Raw genomic sequence first — 13949 nt, forward strand, 5'->3', positions numbered from 1 at the left:
GTATAAAAAACCCGGAAGAGGTTTTTCCCGCGCGCGCCACTGGGGGGCGGAGACTCCGCGGCCGCCCAGCGCTGGTTTTGCTGATTGCGTCGGAATCCATCGGGAATGAATTTCTGTTATTCAAGTTAATTTCGAGTCAAAATTTATTACAATTATGAATGTGTAACACCTCACTGTATTTAAGCACACCTCTTATTGTTAAAAGTTGGGGGGAGCGAACCCCCCGCGCACCCAGCGCTGTTTCCTGACGCTCTAATGAACACGTGTTTAAGGAATACAATTAAGGAATTGGATTAAATGTTGTTTATCCCTAGAAAAAGCCTAAATTATTCATTTCAAAATGAAAAGATGGTGAGGTTTCGTGTAAAGCTGTGGGGCTTGCTCTGCACCACACGCACACGTGTATGGAAGGGGGGTGTATGGAAAGGGGGGGTATGGAAGGGGGGTGTATGGAAAGGGGGGGTATGGAAGGGGGGGTGTATGGAAAGGGGGGTGTATGGAAGGGGGGTGTATGGAAAGGGGGTGTATGGAAGGGGGGTGTACGGGAAGGGGGTGTACGGAAAGGGGGGGTATGGAAAGGGGGGTGTATGGAAAGGGGGGTGTATGGAAGGGGGTGTATGGAAAGGGGGGTGTATGGAAGGGGGGTGTATGGAAAGGGGGGGTATGGAAAGGGGGTGTATGGAAAGGGGGTGTATGGAAAGGGGGGGTATGGAAAGGGGGTGTATGGAAAGGGGGTGTGTGGAAAGGGGGGGTATGGAAAGGGGGTGTATGGAAAGGGGGGTGTATGGAAAGGGGGTGTATGGAAAGGGGGGGTGTATGGAAAGGGGGTGTATGGAAAGGGGGTGTATGGAAGGGGGGGTATGGAAAGGGGGGTGACAGCAGAAGGGACCGCCCCCGAGTTTCCCGCCACGGGGAGGGGGGGCGGGTGGAAGAGACCCCGCAGTGCCAACCTGGGGGCGGGCACTGAGGAAGAAGGCGCTTCAGCCACCAATCAGAGAGAGAGAAGCCCCTGGTGACAACCAATCACGGGCTCAGAGTGCGGGCGGGACCACCGCGGGGTAGAAGGGGGGGGTCAGGCACTGGGGTGCGGGCAGAGCAGGGAGAGCCCGCGCACCCGCGCTGCCTCAGGGCGCCTGTGCAGTGAAACGGGCTCTGCTGTGGAATTATCGGAGTCTCGGTGCTTTATCGCAGGAGGAAAGTGCGGCCGGGGCTCCCTGCGCACAGCCCGTGGTGTTCGGGCCGTTCTGCTCCCGGGGGTCCTGACGGGGGTTCCTGGCCCCTCAGGCCGTTCCTGCTCTGGGGAACGAACCAAACTGCTGCTGGTTTGGGGGGGCGAGTGGATCTGCCGCACGGGATCACCCCGAACTGGAAACGGGGCCTGGGGGGCACCGAGAGCACCCCGAGCTGGAAACGGGGCACCGAGAGCACCCCGAACAGAACATGGGGCACTGAGAGCACCCCAAACTGGAAACGGGGCACCGAGAGCACCCCGAACAGAAAATGGGGCATTGAGAGCACCCCAAACTGGAAACGGGGCACCGAGAGCACCCCAAACAGAACATGGGGCATTGAGAGCACCCCAAACTGGAAACGGGGCACCGAGAGCACCCCAAACAGAACATGGGGCACTGAGAGCACCCCAAACAGAAAATGGGGCACCGGGATCACCCCAAAACAGAAAATGGGGCACCAAGATCACCCCAAAACAGAAAATGGGGCCTCAGGGGCACCGAGATCACCCCAAAATATAAAATGGGGCATCAGGGGCACCAAGATCAGCTCAAAATATAAAATGGGGCACCAAGATCACCCCAAAACAGAAAATGAGGCTTCAGGGGCACCAAGATCAGCCCAAACTGAAAATGGGGCCCCAGGGGCAGCAAGAGCACCCCAAAACAGAACATGGGGCACCAAGATCACCCCAAAATATAAAATGGGGCCCTGGGGGCACCAAAATCATGCCAAAACAGAAAATGGGGCACCAAGATCACCCCAAAATATAAAATGGGGCCTCAGGGGCACCGAGATCATCCCAAACTGGAAATGGGGCACCAAGATCACCCCAAACAGAAAATGGGGCCTCAAGGGCACCAAGAGCACCCCAAACTGAAAATGGGGCCCTGGGGCCACCGAGATCACCCCAAAACAGCAAATGGGGCACCGAGATCACCCCAAAACAGAAAATGGGGCCCCAGGGGCACCAAGAGCACCCCAAAAGAGAAAATAAGGCCCCCGGGGCACCGAGATCACCCCAAAATATAAAATGGGGCCCCAGGGGCACCCAGATCAGCTCAGGGCTCAGAATGGGGGCCAGAGGGTGGCAGGATTGATACAGGGAATGGGCAATTAACTAATTAATGAACAAGTCATTGATAAAGACATTGAGGAGCCCCCCGCCCGAGGGAGCGACGGGAACGGGCTGGGGGGGAACCGGGGGGGCCCTCGACCACATCAAACGGGCTGGGGCTGCGCTGGGAAGGACAGCGGGGAGAGCTGGACAATTAAAAACGTTTCACTGCTGCTGCTGGAGAAAATGATGGAACGGTGTGGGTGGGGGTGAGCGGCCAGGGAGCCAAACCCACACTGTAGAGATGGAGAAGGGAAGGGGGGTCGTTGTCGCCGTGTCTGTCAGCCCGGCCTGGCTGCACAGCGGGGCCTCCCCGCTGTAATAAGCGATGGTCAAAGTTGTTATTGTTGAACAAACCGAGTGGAACTCAGTTATATTATGCACATTGTGAGCAGTAACTGTGTGTGTGCAAGTTTGGTGATGTTTCGTAGGACCTTGTGGTGGCAGTTAAACCAAGGCCTGAATGCTGGATCAGGCAGCAAGGTCAGACGGGACAGCCCCCCAGTGACTCAGCTGCTCGGAGCCAGAAACCAGCGGTGTCCGGTCTCTCAAAACGCAACATTTTCCACGGCAAATTCTGCCGCAGCAGCAGCGTCCACCAACCCGAGAGCTGCTGGGCGCCCGCGAGCAGCATCACCAGCGCGTGGACACGGGGGAACTCATATGAGCACCCACGGAGAGTGGAGGGGACCGAGCCCCCGTCACCCAGCGCTGTCCTGCCTAACTACCGCTCGCTTTAAATGCGCTTGCTCACTAGAATTAATTGATTGGCTTAAAAACTTGTCTTCGTTTATAACACCCGCCCCCCCCAAGCTCCCCGTGTTGGGGTGCGCGGCCCTGGGGGGCCGTTACACTGCACAGCACTTTTCACTGGGATTTACCCCTTTGGGTTCACACCAGGGCCCCAGGGCCAGGCCTGGGCTGCTCCCCCGGGCTGGCAGTGGCCGCCTGGCCGGGGCTCGTTGCCCAGAGCGCTGGGGGGGGCTGCCCGCTCCTGGCTGGGGAAAAGCCCGGCCTGACCGCTAGGCCTGACCGCTAGGCCGGGCCTGGGAGCAGGAGCTGGGGCAGAGACACGGGGGCTGGGGACAGTCGGGCTGTGGGGGGACGACAACAGTGTCGCGGTTGAGCCGGACAAACGACATGGACCAGGCTCCTTCAAGATTGAAGTAATAGGCGCCATTTATTGCTACGAGTGCATTTTTATACAATTCTACCCGTTCGTGTGGCTTTTCACTATTGGTTACGAGTTACAGCACTAACACCTCATTGGTTAATTTTGCTGTCATCCATGTTATTCTTCTATCCCCTCTGTCTCACGGGTACGACTCCATAGCTCCGGACACTCCTTTACTCCCATCCCTCTCAAGGGTAAATCTGAATATCTCAAGGCTGATCTCCACTCCCATATTTTCTGTCAAGGACCCCACAGACCCGCTGCAGTTTCCCACATTAGGAGGACCTGGGTTATGTGGGGCTCTGTGGCAATCGGGGTTCCCGTAAGGGCTTTTGGAGCTGGGGGGGACAGGGGCAGAGTGGGGATGTGGGGACACCGGTCGGTGCTTGGGGACGTGGGGGATGGGGTGACCGGAGCTCCAGTGTCCCCGTCCCGCAGGCGCCCGGCCCAGCGGCTCCGCCACCGCCCGGACGGGAAAGGTCCCTTCTGCACGGTGAAATCAATAACTTACGCTTTTTCTAGGGATAAACAACGTTTAATCCAATTCCTTAATTGTATTCTTTAAACACGTGTTCATTAGAGCATCAGCGAAACAGCGCTGGGTGCGCGGGGGGTTCGCTCCCCCCAACTTTTAACAATAAGTTTAAATACCGTATGGTATTACATATTCATCATGACCCAGGAACGCCTCTACATATTCATGACCTTTCCCGCTTGTTATTAAAATGAGTCTCAGAACCATTTCCATATTCCCTCCTTGCCCTCCCCTGTTCCCTGCGCAGGGTCACTTGGTGAATTTGAGGAGGGTCTTTGGGGTCTTTGGATGAAGCTCCTTCAGCTTCGTCACAGTGGACTTTGTACCTTTGGCTCATTGGGAGGAACTGGCTGGAACCCGAGCTGCCAAACCGACCCAAACCAGCCTGGCGCCCCCTTTTTGCTGTAAATCTGGGGTGTCTTGTCTCCTCAAGGCTGCAGCTGGTGCTGTAAAACTGCTGATCTCGGCATTTAGTGAAATCCTGCTTTTTTAGCACAATTAGTTACATACAGCTCTAAACTAGATATTAATGATGTGGTTTAAAATGTTCGCTCGTTAGCAGGCCCTTATTACATAGTTGCTTAACCCTTAAAACGTTCGTTCCCTCTATCAATAGAACTTCCTAAGCAAGTTTCATAACTTTTTACATAGAACTCAACCCCCTTTCCCTTTTCCAGGTTCAGAGTCCGCGCCCCATTTGGTTCTACCTGTGACATTAAACATCTCAGCTCCAACCACAGCCGCATTTCTCACAAAGAGATCGATAAGGGGAGGGGGTTGTCGTTGTCACCGTGTCTGTCACTCCCAGCCTGGCTGGACAGGGGGACTCCCCGCCCCCCAAACTCCCCCATTTTGGGGTGCACGGCCCTGGGGGGCCTGTTACACTACACGGGCGGTGCCCCCCGGGCAGCACTTTTCACTGTTATTTATTCCTTTGCGCTCCCCCAGGGTCCCCCGGCCCGGGGAGGGTCCCCCCGCCCCCGCTGCCCCCCCGCGGTGCCCCCGCTGCCCCCCCGCCATGTTTACAGCCCACCCGCGGCCCCTCCCCCCGGGGGGGACATGGGACTTTTCTATTTTTGCAAAATAAAGAGATGGGAATTTGGCGGGGGGTCCCGGTGTGGTGTGGGGGAGGGGGGGGGCACTTGGGGGGCTGTGGGGTGCACCCTGGGATGGTGAGGGGCACCCCACACCTGGTGCTGGTGGAGACACCCCCTGTTGGGGGTTGGGGGGCACCCCTGAGGGTGATGGGTGATGCCCTCCCTGGGGACCCCCTTAGTGATATGGGGGGACACTACTGGGGTAAGGGGGCAGTGGGGGGCATGCCCGGGGGGATGGAACCCCCAGGGACAATGGGGACCCCCCCTGGGGTGCTGGGGCAGCACTGGGCACCACTGGAGCCAATGGCCCCATCGCTCAGCTCCTCAGCCCTCCAAGGATTTGGACTCTGCTCCCCAGGGCACCCCAGTCCTGCCCAGGGCTCCCCTTGGATCCCCAGGGCACCCCAGTCCTGCCCAGGGCTCCCCTTGGATCCCCAGGGCTCAGCTCGGTGCCCAAGGCTCCCGAGTCCTCTCCAGGTTCTCCTCAGGCTCCCCACTCCTCCCTTGGTTCCCACTCTCCCCAGTGCGCTCTGGGGCTCATCTGGGCTCCCCACTCGTTTGCAGATCTCGGCTCCTGTCCCTGAGCTCCCAGCTCTGCCCAGGTCTCCCCTCAGCTCCCTGCCCTCTCCATCTTTCCCAGGACTCGCAGCAGCTCCCAGGGCTCTGCAGTCTCCCCAGGGTTCGCCTCGGCTCCCCAGGCCTCCTCTGGGCTTGTTTCAGCGCCCCAGGGCTCCCTATGGCTCCCTATGGCTCCCTATGGCTCCCCAGGGCTCTCAGATCTCCCGAGGCCTCAACTCGGCTCACTGGGCTCCCCAAGGGTTTCCAGTGCTCCCCAGGGTTCGCCTCAACTCCCCACAGCTCCCTGTTCTTCTCCAGCGCTCCCAGAGCTCCCCATTCCTCCCCAGACACACAAGTGTTGCCGGAGCAGGACACTCTGCCCCCCTGAGCCTCCCCCAGGCTGCAGCGCTGGAATGTGCTCCATGGAGTGTCCGTGCACCCAGAGCGGTGCTGACAGGGATGCCCTGAGCTGCGGTGGCCGTGGCTGGAGCCGCAGCAGCTCTGGGCACCAGCCCCAGGGCGGTGACGGCCGTGTCACAGTGGGCAGCGCTGGCCGTGTCACCGCGATGTCACCGTGGGGCTGTGACACGGGCGCCCTGGCCAGTCTAAAGGGGGCTGCTCCGGAGCTGGGGGAGCATTGGGAGGAGAAGCTCCATGGTGCTGGGCAGGACTTTGCAGAGTGCTCAGCAGAAACCCACGGCGCGTGGCCAGAGCGGCGCAGAAATGGTGCTGGCCCAGCACCCCCGGGTGCGGCCGCCCTGGCCCCGGCTCAGCTCCCAGTGCCCGGGACGGCCTGGAGGGGCCTGTTCCCCCCATGGCTCCTGCAACGTGTCCCATTGCTTTGCAGAGGGTGCAGTGGGCAGAGCTCAGGGAAGCTGTTCGGGAGCAGGGGGAGGTCAAGAAGGTACTGGGGACAGGAGGGACGGGGACTCAACACGTTTGTGGGGGCACGGCCTCTTAACAGGGCCCTTTGCTTGTGCAGCTGCTGAAAAAGAAGCTCCAGCGCCTCCGGGAGAGATGGGAACGAGTCCAAGAGCCACCAGCCCTGTGAGTGGCCACGGAGCCCTGAGTGACCCTTGGGGCGGTGGGTGGGGGTGCTGAGCAGCTTGGGACAAACATCTCCTGCTGTCAGACGCCTTTGTGGCTCCGGCCGCTCCTCCAGATGCTCTGGAGCCTTTGTCTGCTCCCAAGCGCTCAAAACACCTCTGAGCAACTGGGGAGTCCCGGCAGCAGCTCCGCACACTCTGAGCAGCTCCCGGGCTGTGCTGCTGCCCCCCAGGGCAGGCGGGAGGGGGGCTGGGTCTGTGCGGCGCTGGGGTGCCGGGGGTGCTGGAGCAGCCCCAGCACAGGCTGGGCAGCACCCCGGCTCCCTGCTGGCCCCGCAGGGGTCGTCACGCTGGCCGAGGTCTCTTCTCACAGCCCAGAGCCCCGTGGTGTCCGGAGCAGAGGGAAGGTGGCGCAGGGAGCCGATGCAGAGCAGGCGCTGCTACAAGAGCTGGTGGCCGTGCGGCTGGTAGGACAGACAGCCGGGGTGGGCCTGGGGCAGGGCGGGGGCTGCACGGGGCCCGGGAACACGCAATGGGGTGCGGGGGTCAGCGGGGGTGCGGGAGGGCTCTGAGCCCCAAACCTCCACCTGGCGCAGCCCAACACACGTCCCTGCTGGGCCTTGCTCTGCAGGAGGAGCAGCTGGCATCGCGGGGGCACCGCGGCACGTCTGGGCTGAGGTGGGTGCTGGAGGGGCTCGGGCGCCAGGACTCTGCCCTGGGCAGTGCGGTGCCCGTGCCTGTGCTCCCAGGGCAGGGAGACTGAGAGCAACCTGCCCCTGCTCTGCCAACCTCTCTCTCCTCCCCAGGAGACTCGTTGTGCTCCTCGCCCTCCTGCAGATCGCCGGCCTCATCCTGGTGCTGCTGGAGGGAGACGCCCCGAAAAACTCCAAGCTGGCAGCTCCTTTGGGAGCCGCCCAGCAAGCCCCCAGTTCTTCCAAAATCCAACTGGAAAGAGAATAAAGAAACCTGATTGCAGGACCCAGGTGTGACCTTGTCACCCGTGTCAGTGCCGGGTGGAGGGAGGTGGCTGCTGCTGTCCCTGCTGCCCGTGCCCCCCCCGACGGCTCTGCCATGCACCGTGTGCTGAGCGCGGGTGCTCGAGGACACGGGGACTCACAGTGACCGTGCCGAGTCTTGGGAAACGGGAGAGGTGCCCGAGGATTGGAGGAAAGCAAATGTCACACCTGGAATCTTGTGTCCAGTTGTGGCCCCTCAGCTCCAGCAGGACAGGGAACTGCTGCAGAGAGTCCAGCGCAGCCACCAAGATGCTGGAGGGAGTGGAGCATCTCCCGTGTGAGGAAAGGCTGAGGGAGCTGGGGCTCTGGAGCTGGACAAGAGGAGACTGAAGGGGGACCTTATTAATGTTTATAAATATATAAAGGGTGAGCACCACAAGGATAGAGCCAGGCTCTTCTAGGTGGCAAACAATGAAAGGACAAGGGGCAATGGGATCAAGCTGGAACACAAAAGGTTTCACTTAAATCTGAGCAGAAACTTGTTCGTGGTGAGGGTGGCAGAGCCTGGCCCAGGCTGCCCAGGGGGTTGTGGAGTCTCCTTCTCTGCAGACATTCCAACCCGCCTGGTTCCTGTGGAACCTCATCTGGGTGTTCCTGCTCCATGGGGGGATTGACCTGGATGAGCTTTCCAGGGCCCTTCCAATCCCAAACATCCTGTGACCCTGTGACACTGTGACCCTGTGACACTGTGACCCTGTGACACTGACACTGTGACACTGTGACACTGACACTGTGACACTGTGACACTGACACTGTGACACTGACACTGTGACACTGTGACCCTGTGACCCTGTGACACTGACACTGTGCTCCGCCGCAGCCCAGCACGGCACCCGGCTCCTGCAGCTGCAGGGTGAGCGTGACGGGCGGCGCCTCTTGGCTGAGCTGAGTTGCTCAGGGGGGCGAATAGGGGGACAGACGTACAGTGGACAGACGTACAGTGGACAGACGTACAGTGGACAGACGCACAGTGGACAGACGCACAGTGGACAGACGTACAGTGGACAGACGCACAGTGGACAGACGTACAGTGGACAGACGCACAGTGGACAGGGGGCGGTTGGAAGAGCTGAGACCAGTTTGCCCCTTGCCCGGCCTGACCCATCTCCTGACCCCCAGGAGACTTGTTGTGCTCCTGCCTTCCTGTGGATCCCCGTCCCCATCCCGGTCCTGCTGAACAGGGACGTCCTCAATAACCAGGTCCCACCACTACAAGTGTCGGCTCCTTCGGGAGCTGCCCAGCAAGCCCCCGGTTCCTTGGAAATCCAACGAGGAGGAGAATCAAGAAAGCTGTGATTGCAGGACCCGTGTGTGGCCTTGTCACCCGTGCCCCGGGTGCCGAGGGAGCCGTGGGGGGAGTGGGAGCCTGTGGAGCTGCAGAGAACCTGGGGAGGCTGAGGATCCAAGGGGAGCGCTGGGGAGACATAGGGAGCCATAGGGAGCCATAGGGAGCGCTGGGGAGCCATAGGGAGCCCTGGGGAGCCATAGGGAGCCATAGGGAGCCCTGGGGAGCCATAGGGAGCCATAGGGAGCCCTGGGGAGCCATAGGGAGCCCTGGGGCGCTGAAACAAGCCCAGAGGAGGCCTGGGGAGCCGAGGCGAACCCTGGGGAGACTGCAGAGCCCTGGGAGCTGCTGCGAGTCCTGGGAAAGATGGAGAGGGCAGGGAGCTGAGGGGAGACCTGGGCAGAGCTGGGAGCTCAGGGACAGGAGCCGAGATCACGTCACTGAGTTCCCCTGTGCTCCCCAGTACTCCCAGGACTCTCCTCAGCTCCCCGGGGCTCCCTGAGCCCTCCCCACGTCTCACCTTGTCCCCCACGGCTCTACCGCCCTCCCAGGGATTCCGGGGCTCCCCAGCCGTCCCGGGGCTGGGACTCGGCTCCCCGTCCTGTCGGCCGATTGCCGCCAGTTGTTATCGAGCACCCTGCAGCCCGTTCTCCTCATTTCCAGGGTTTAGGTCTTGCTGGAGTTTTCCTCCACGAGCAAAGACTCAGACCTGACGGCTCCGTGGGGGCTGTGGCCAAGGAGCCACCAGTGGCCACTTCTCCCCCAGACCCGCTCTGTTGGTGACAATAGGGCTGGGAAGGCGCCTTTCCTGGTCGGCTCCCATAGTACCCAGGGAAATAAAGGCATTGACCACGCTTGTGCCAAAGCGGGTGCTCCTGCGGTCCCAGGGGCAGGGGGTGACACCCCCAGACTCCGACTCATTGCTGGGTGTCACGAAATATTACACGGAGGCACCCCAAGGTTAATTTAAGGGACAAGAGAGTCCACAACAACTTTTATTAAACCAATGAGAAACAGGGTTCTTGCACTCCACAAGTGACTTAAATACAGGTTCGGATTATCAGTTGAGGAAATAATTTGAAGGGGCAGCAACTAATACAACAGCGGTCCACAGTGTGCATGTACGTGGCTGCACCAAAACAATGCCGGAGCCAGCCTTGGGTCCCGGAGAAGCACACACTTGCCAAACACGGTGCAAAAGAGATGCACGTACTCGTAGTGAGTACGAGAAGTGTGCACTCGCGATTCCGCGAGGGTAAATTTATAATACACTCGCAATTGTGCGAGGAAATAATTTACTTACCCGTGCCAGTGTGCACGGAATCCTACACGTGCTTATCTGAAAGCACGGGAGGAAAATACACTCGTGGTTGTGCGAGGGGCTCTCGGCAGCCACTCGCGACTGTGCGAGGATTAATTTAAAGTACCCGTGCAAATGTGCACGGGAAATACATGTGCAAATGTGCACGAAAAGTATAAATGTACTCGCAATCCTGCGAGAAGTTTTACTTACACACGTGGCGGCAGGGCAAGTGGAGTCTCCATCCCGGGGAGCGGGGGGGCCCGTGGCTCCCGGCGGCAGGGGCCAAGCTCGTGCTCCGAGGGACCCGCACAAGGGGCGGAGTCGCCGACGAGCGTCCCGTTTTTATAGGCTGATCAGACCTGACTGGAGTCACTCTAGAAGCTTCTCTGCACCCCCACACTGTTTGTGGGATGCCCCTGAAGCTTTCCAAACATCCCCCACACTGGCCGCAGGCACCCTCAGTGGCGCCTCGGCACTCCGTTCTCCTAATGGCCCTGGCCTGGGCCAAACAAAGAAGCTGTTAGCCTCAAGTAGCGGAGAACGAGGGGGATGTGCCTACTCCAAACTGGGAGAGAGAGGGGGGTTGCATTCCACGACACTGGGACAAACACACAAGTGCCCCCCCTGCCCGAGGGAGCAACGAGAAGGGGCTGGGGAGGAACCGGGGGCTCAGAACGGCCCCTCCGACCCACATCCAATGGGCTGGGGCTGCGTTGGGAAGGACAGAGGAGAGAGCTGGACAATTAAAAACGTTTTACTGCTGCTGCTACTGGAGAAAATGATGGAAATGGTGTGGGTGAGGGTGAGCGGCCAAGGAGCCAAACCCACATTGTAAAGAGTCTGCTCTGTGGCCATCAGGCCTGGCCTGAGAGATTGTCTCTGGAGTTCTAAACTAGAGACTGCGGAGCCACAGGAGAACAAGGAGATAAAGCTACGGGAGAGTGTGCAGAGGAGCCACCATTGGTGAAGGGTTTGGAGGGGAAGCCATGAGGAGCCATTAAATCAGCGGGTTTGTTCAGCCTGGAGGAGGCTGAGAGCTCAAGGCGGCTCCAGCGTCCTCACAGGGCAGGAGGGGCTGAGCTCCTCTCTGGCTCCAGCGACGGAGCCGAGGGAACGGCGGGAACAGGTGCCAGGGAAAGTTCTGTTGTAGTAGCTGTATTTTGCTTTTGTAAACTGTATCCGAGATTCTCGCCTTATCTTGACATTTCACAGGTGGTACACAAGGTTTTATCTCTTAGCTTGAGAGTAGGGAACTAAAATTAGTTCTATTAGTTCTCAGTAAGTCCTTATCTTATCTGAACGGAAAGGATGCGCGTCCAAGAAACCTTGAGGACGTGCATCCAAGAAACCTGAGTATTTGATATGATTTTATAATGGGTATGGGAATAGTGCGCATGTGCGGTGACAAAAGGTGACAAGTGCACGGGTGATGAAGACTCCTGACTTCATCCTGCAGACCCCCGAGCGACCACCAGAGGGCACTGCGCATGCTCAGAGCAGTTCCAAGGGGCTGCAACCGATATTGTGACATAATGATGTCATCTGCTGAATATGCAACACACACGTTGTAACCCTAATGAATATGTATGTCAGCAAATTGTATACATGTGGTGGAGTTCCGATCAGTGGGCGAAGCTTTGGGTGCGACCCCCTGGTTTCCCAGCGCTGGAATAAAAGCACCGCATAGAACTGCGCCCGTGGTTCTGGGTCCTGTTTGCTGACACCCCCGCCACGGCGCCGCCGCTCGGGAGCGCGGGTGGGGCTGCCCCGCATCAGGCAGCACAGGGAGCTCCCGGCCCCGCCCCTTGCCGCAGCAGCGGCTGCTGATTGGTGGAGCAGAAGGGCAGAGCCCTCTGGTTGGTTGAGGAGCTGCGGGGGTGGGACGGGAGAGCCCGCCGAGCAGAGGCGGCGGCCGAGGGCACCGGGAGGGGCCGGTGCGGAGCGGAGCGCTGTGGCCGGAGTGGCGGGTGCCCTGGTGGCTGCTGCTCTTCCCCTCCCGTCCCGCAGCAGCGCTGGCAGGTGAGCGGCGGGGAGGCCGCGGGGCGATGGGGGCGCGGGGCGGCGGGAACACAGGGGGGGAGCACTGGGGACACTGTGTGACAGGAGCTCGGGGTGGCTGGGGAGCACTGGGGACACTGTGTGACAGGAGCTCAGGGTGGGCTGGGGAGCACTGGGGACACTGTGTGACAGGAGCTCAGGGTGGCTGGGGAGCACTGGGGACACTGTGTGACAGGAGCTCGGGGTGGCTGGGGAGCACTGGGGACACTGTGTGACAGGAGCTCAGGGTGGCTGGGGAGCACTGGGGACACTGTGTGACAGGAGCTCGGGGTGGCTGGGGAGCACTGGGGACACTGTGTGACAGGAGCTCGGGGTGGCTGGGGAGCACTGGGGACACTGTGTGACAGGAGCTCGGGGTGGCTGGGGAGCACTGGGGACACTGTGTGACAGGAGCTCAGGGTGGCTGGGGAGCACTGGGGACACTGTGTGTGACAGGAGCTCAGGGTGGCTGGGGAGCACTGGGGACACTGTGTGACAGGAGCTCGGGGTGGCTGGGGAGCACTGGGGACACTGTGTGACAGGAGCTCGGGGTGGCTGGGGGAGCACTGGGGACACTGTGTGACAGGAGCTCGGGGTGGCTGGGGAGCACTGGGGACACTGTGTGACAGGAGCTCGGGGTGGCTCGGGGAGGCACCGCAGTGTCCTGGAAGAACAGCAGGAGCTGCAGGAAGCCATGGAGCGCTGGGCATGGGGGTCAGTGTCCCCTCCTGTGCCCGTGTCCCCCGCTGTGGTGGCCGGGGCGGTGTCAGGGCTCTGGGCGGCTCCTGTTCCTCACTGGGCTGTTGTGCGTGTGTAGAACAACAGCCGGAGCTCCAGCGGCTGCAGGGGCAGCAGTGACGCTGGGGACGGGTTGGAGGAGGCGGCTGTTCTTTCCTTCCAATGGCTCTACCTGTGCACCCTGCTCGGAGAGAACAGGCTCAGGGGAACACGGGGCCACAGCGACCACCCTGCTGCCCGCGGTGTTCCCATAACCGACAATAAGGACAGTTACCAGAGAGGTTCGAGCAGATCACAAATTTACAGCCACTATTGACTGGGCAAAGCTTGTATCTGTACCCTCAAACTTAACAGAATTGCATCAACAAAACTCATCATCTTATTACCCTTATGTGGCCAAAATGAAGATAGAAACACAGAGAGGGAGAAGAGAAGGTGTCACCGCGCTGAGATCACCCCGGTCTCTGCTGTCTCCGGCGCTGGGTGCACAGGCTGATCTATTGAGTCCATTTGCCTGTCAGATATGGGAGGGAGGTGGTTTCTTCTTGTCTCCTCCCTCCCCCGCTTCTCATGGTCACTGGGATGCTTGTGCATCGTTCACAACATGAATCCATGGTTGCAATTCCCCGTGGCCGTCGTGACCGCGGTGGCACCCGCTTTTGCACAAGCGTGGTTGATGCCGTTATGGCAAAGGTGCTGCCGTAAAAGTTGGTCCCAAGGAAAAGGCACCGTTGTGCCTCTGCGGCACTTGCCCCTTCGGCTGCCAGCGCTGCAGAACAAGTCCCTTGAGGCAAAACAACGGCCACGCGCTGT

Source organism: Streptopelia decaocto, assembly GCF_964273445.1.
Source record: "Streptopelia decaocto genome assembly, chromosome: 27".
Taxonomy (NCBI): domain Eukaryota; kingdom Metazoa; phylum Chordata; class Aves; order Columbiformes; family Columbidae; genus Streptopelia; species Streptopelia decaocto.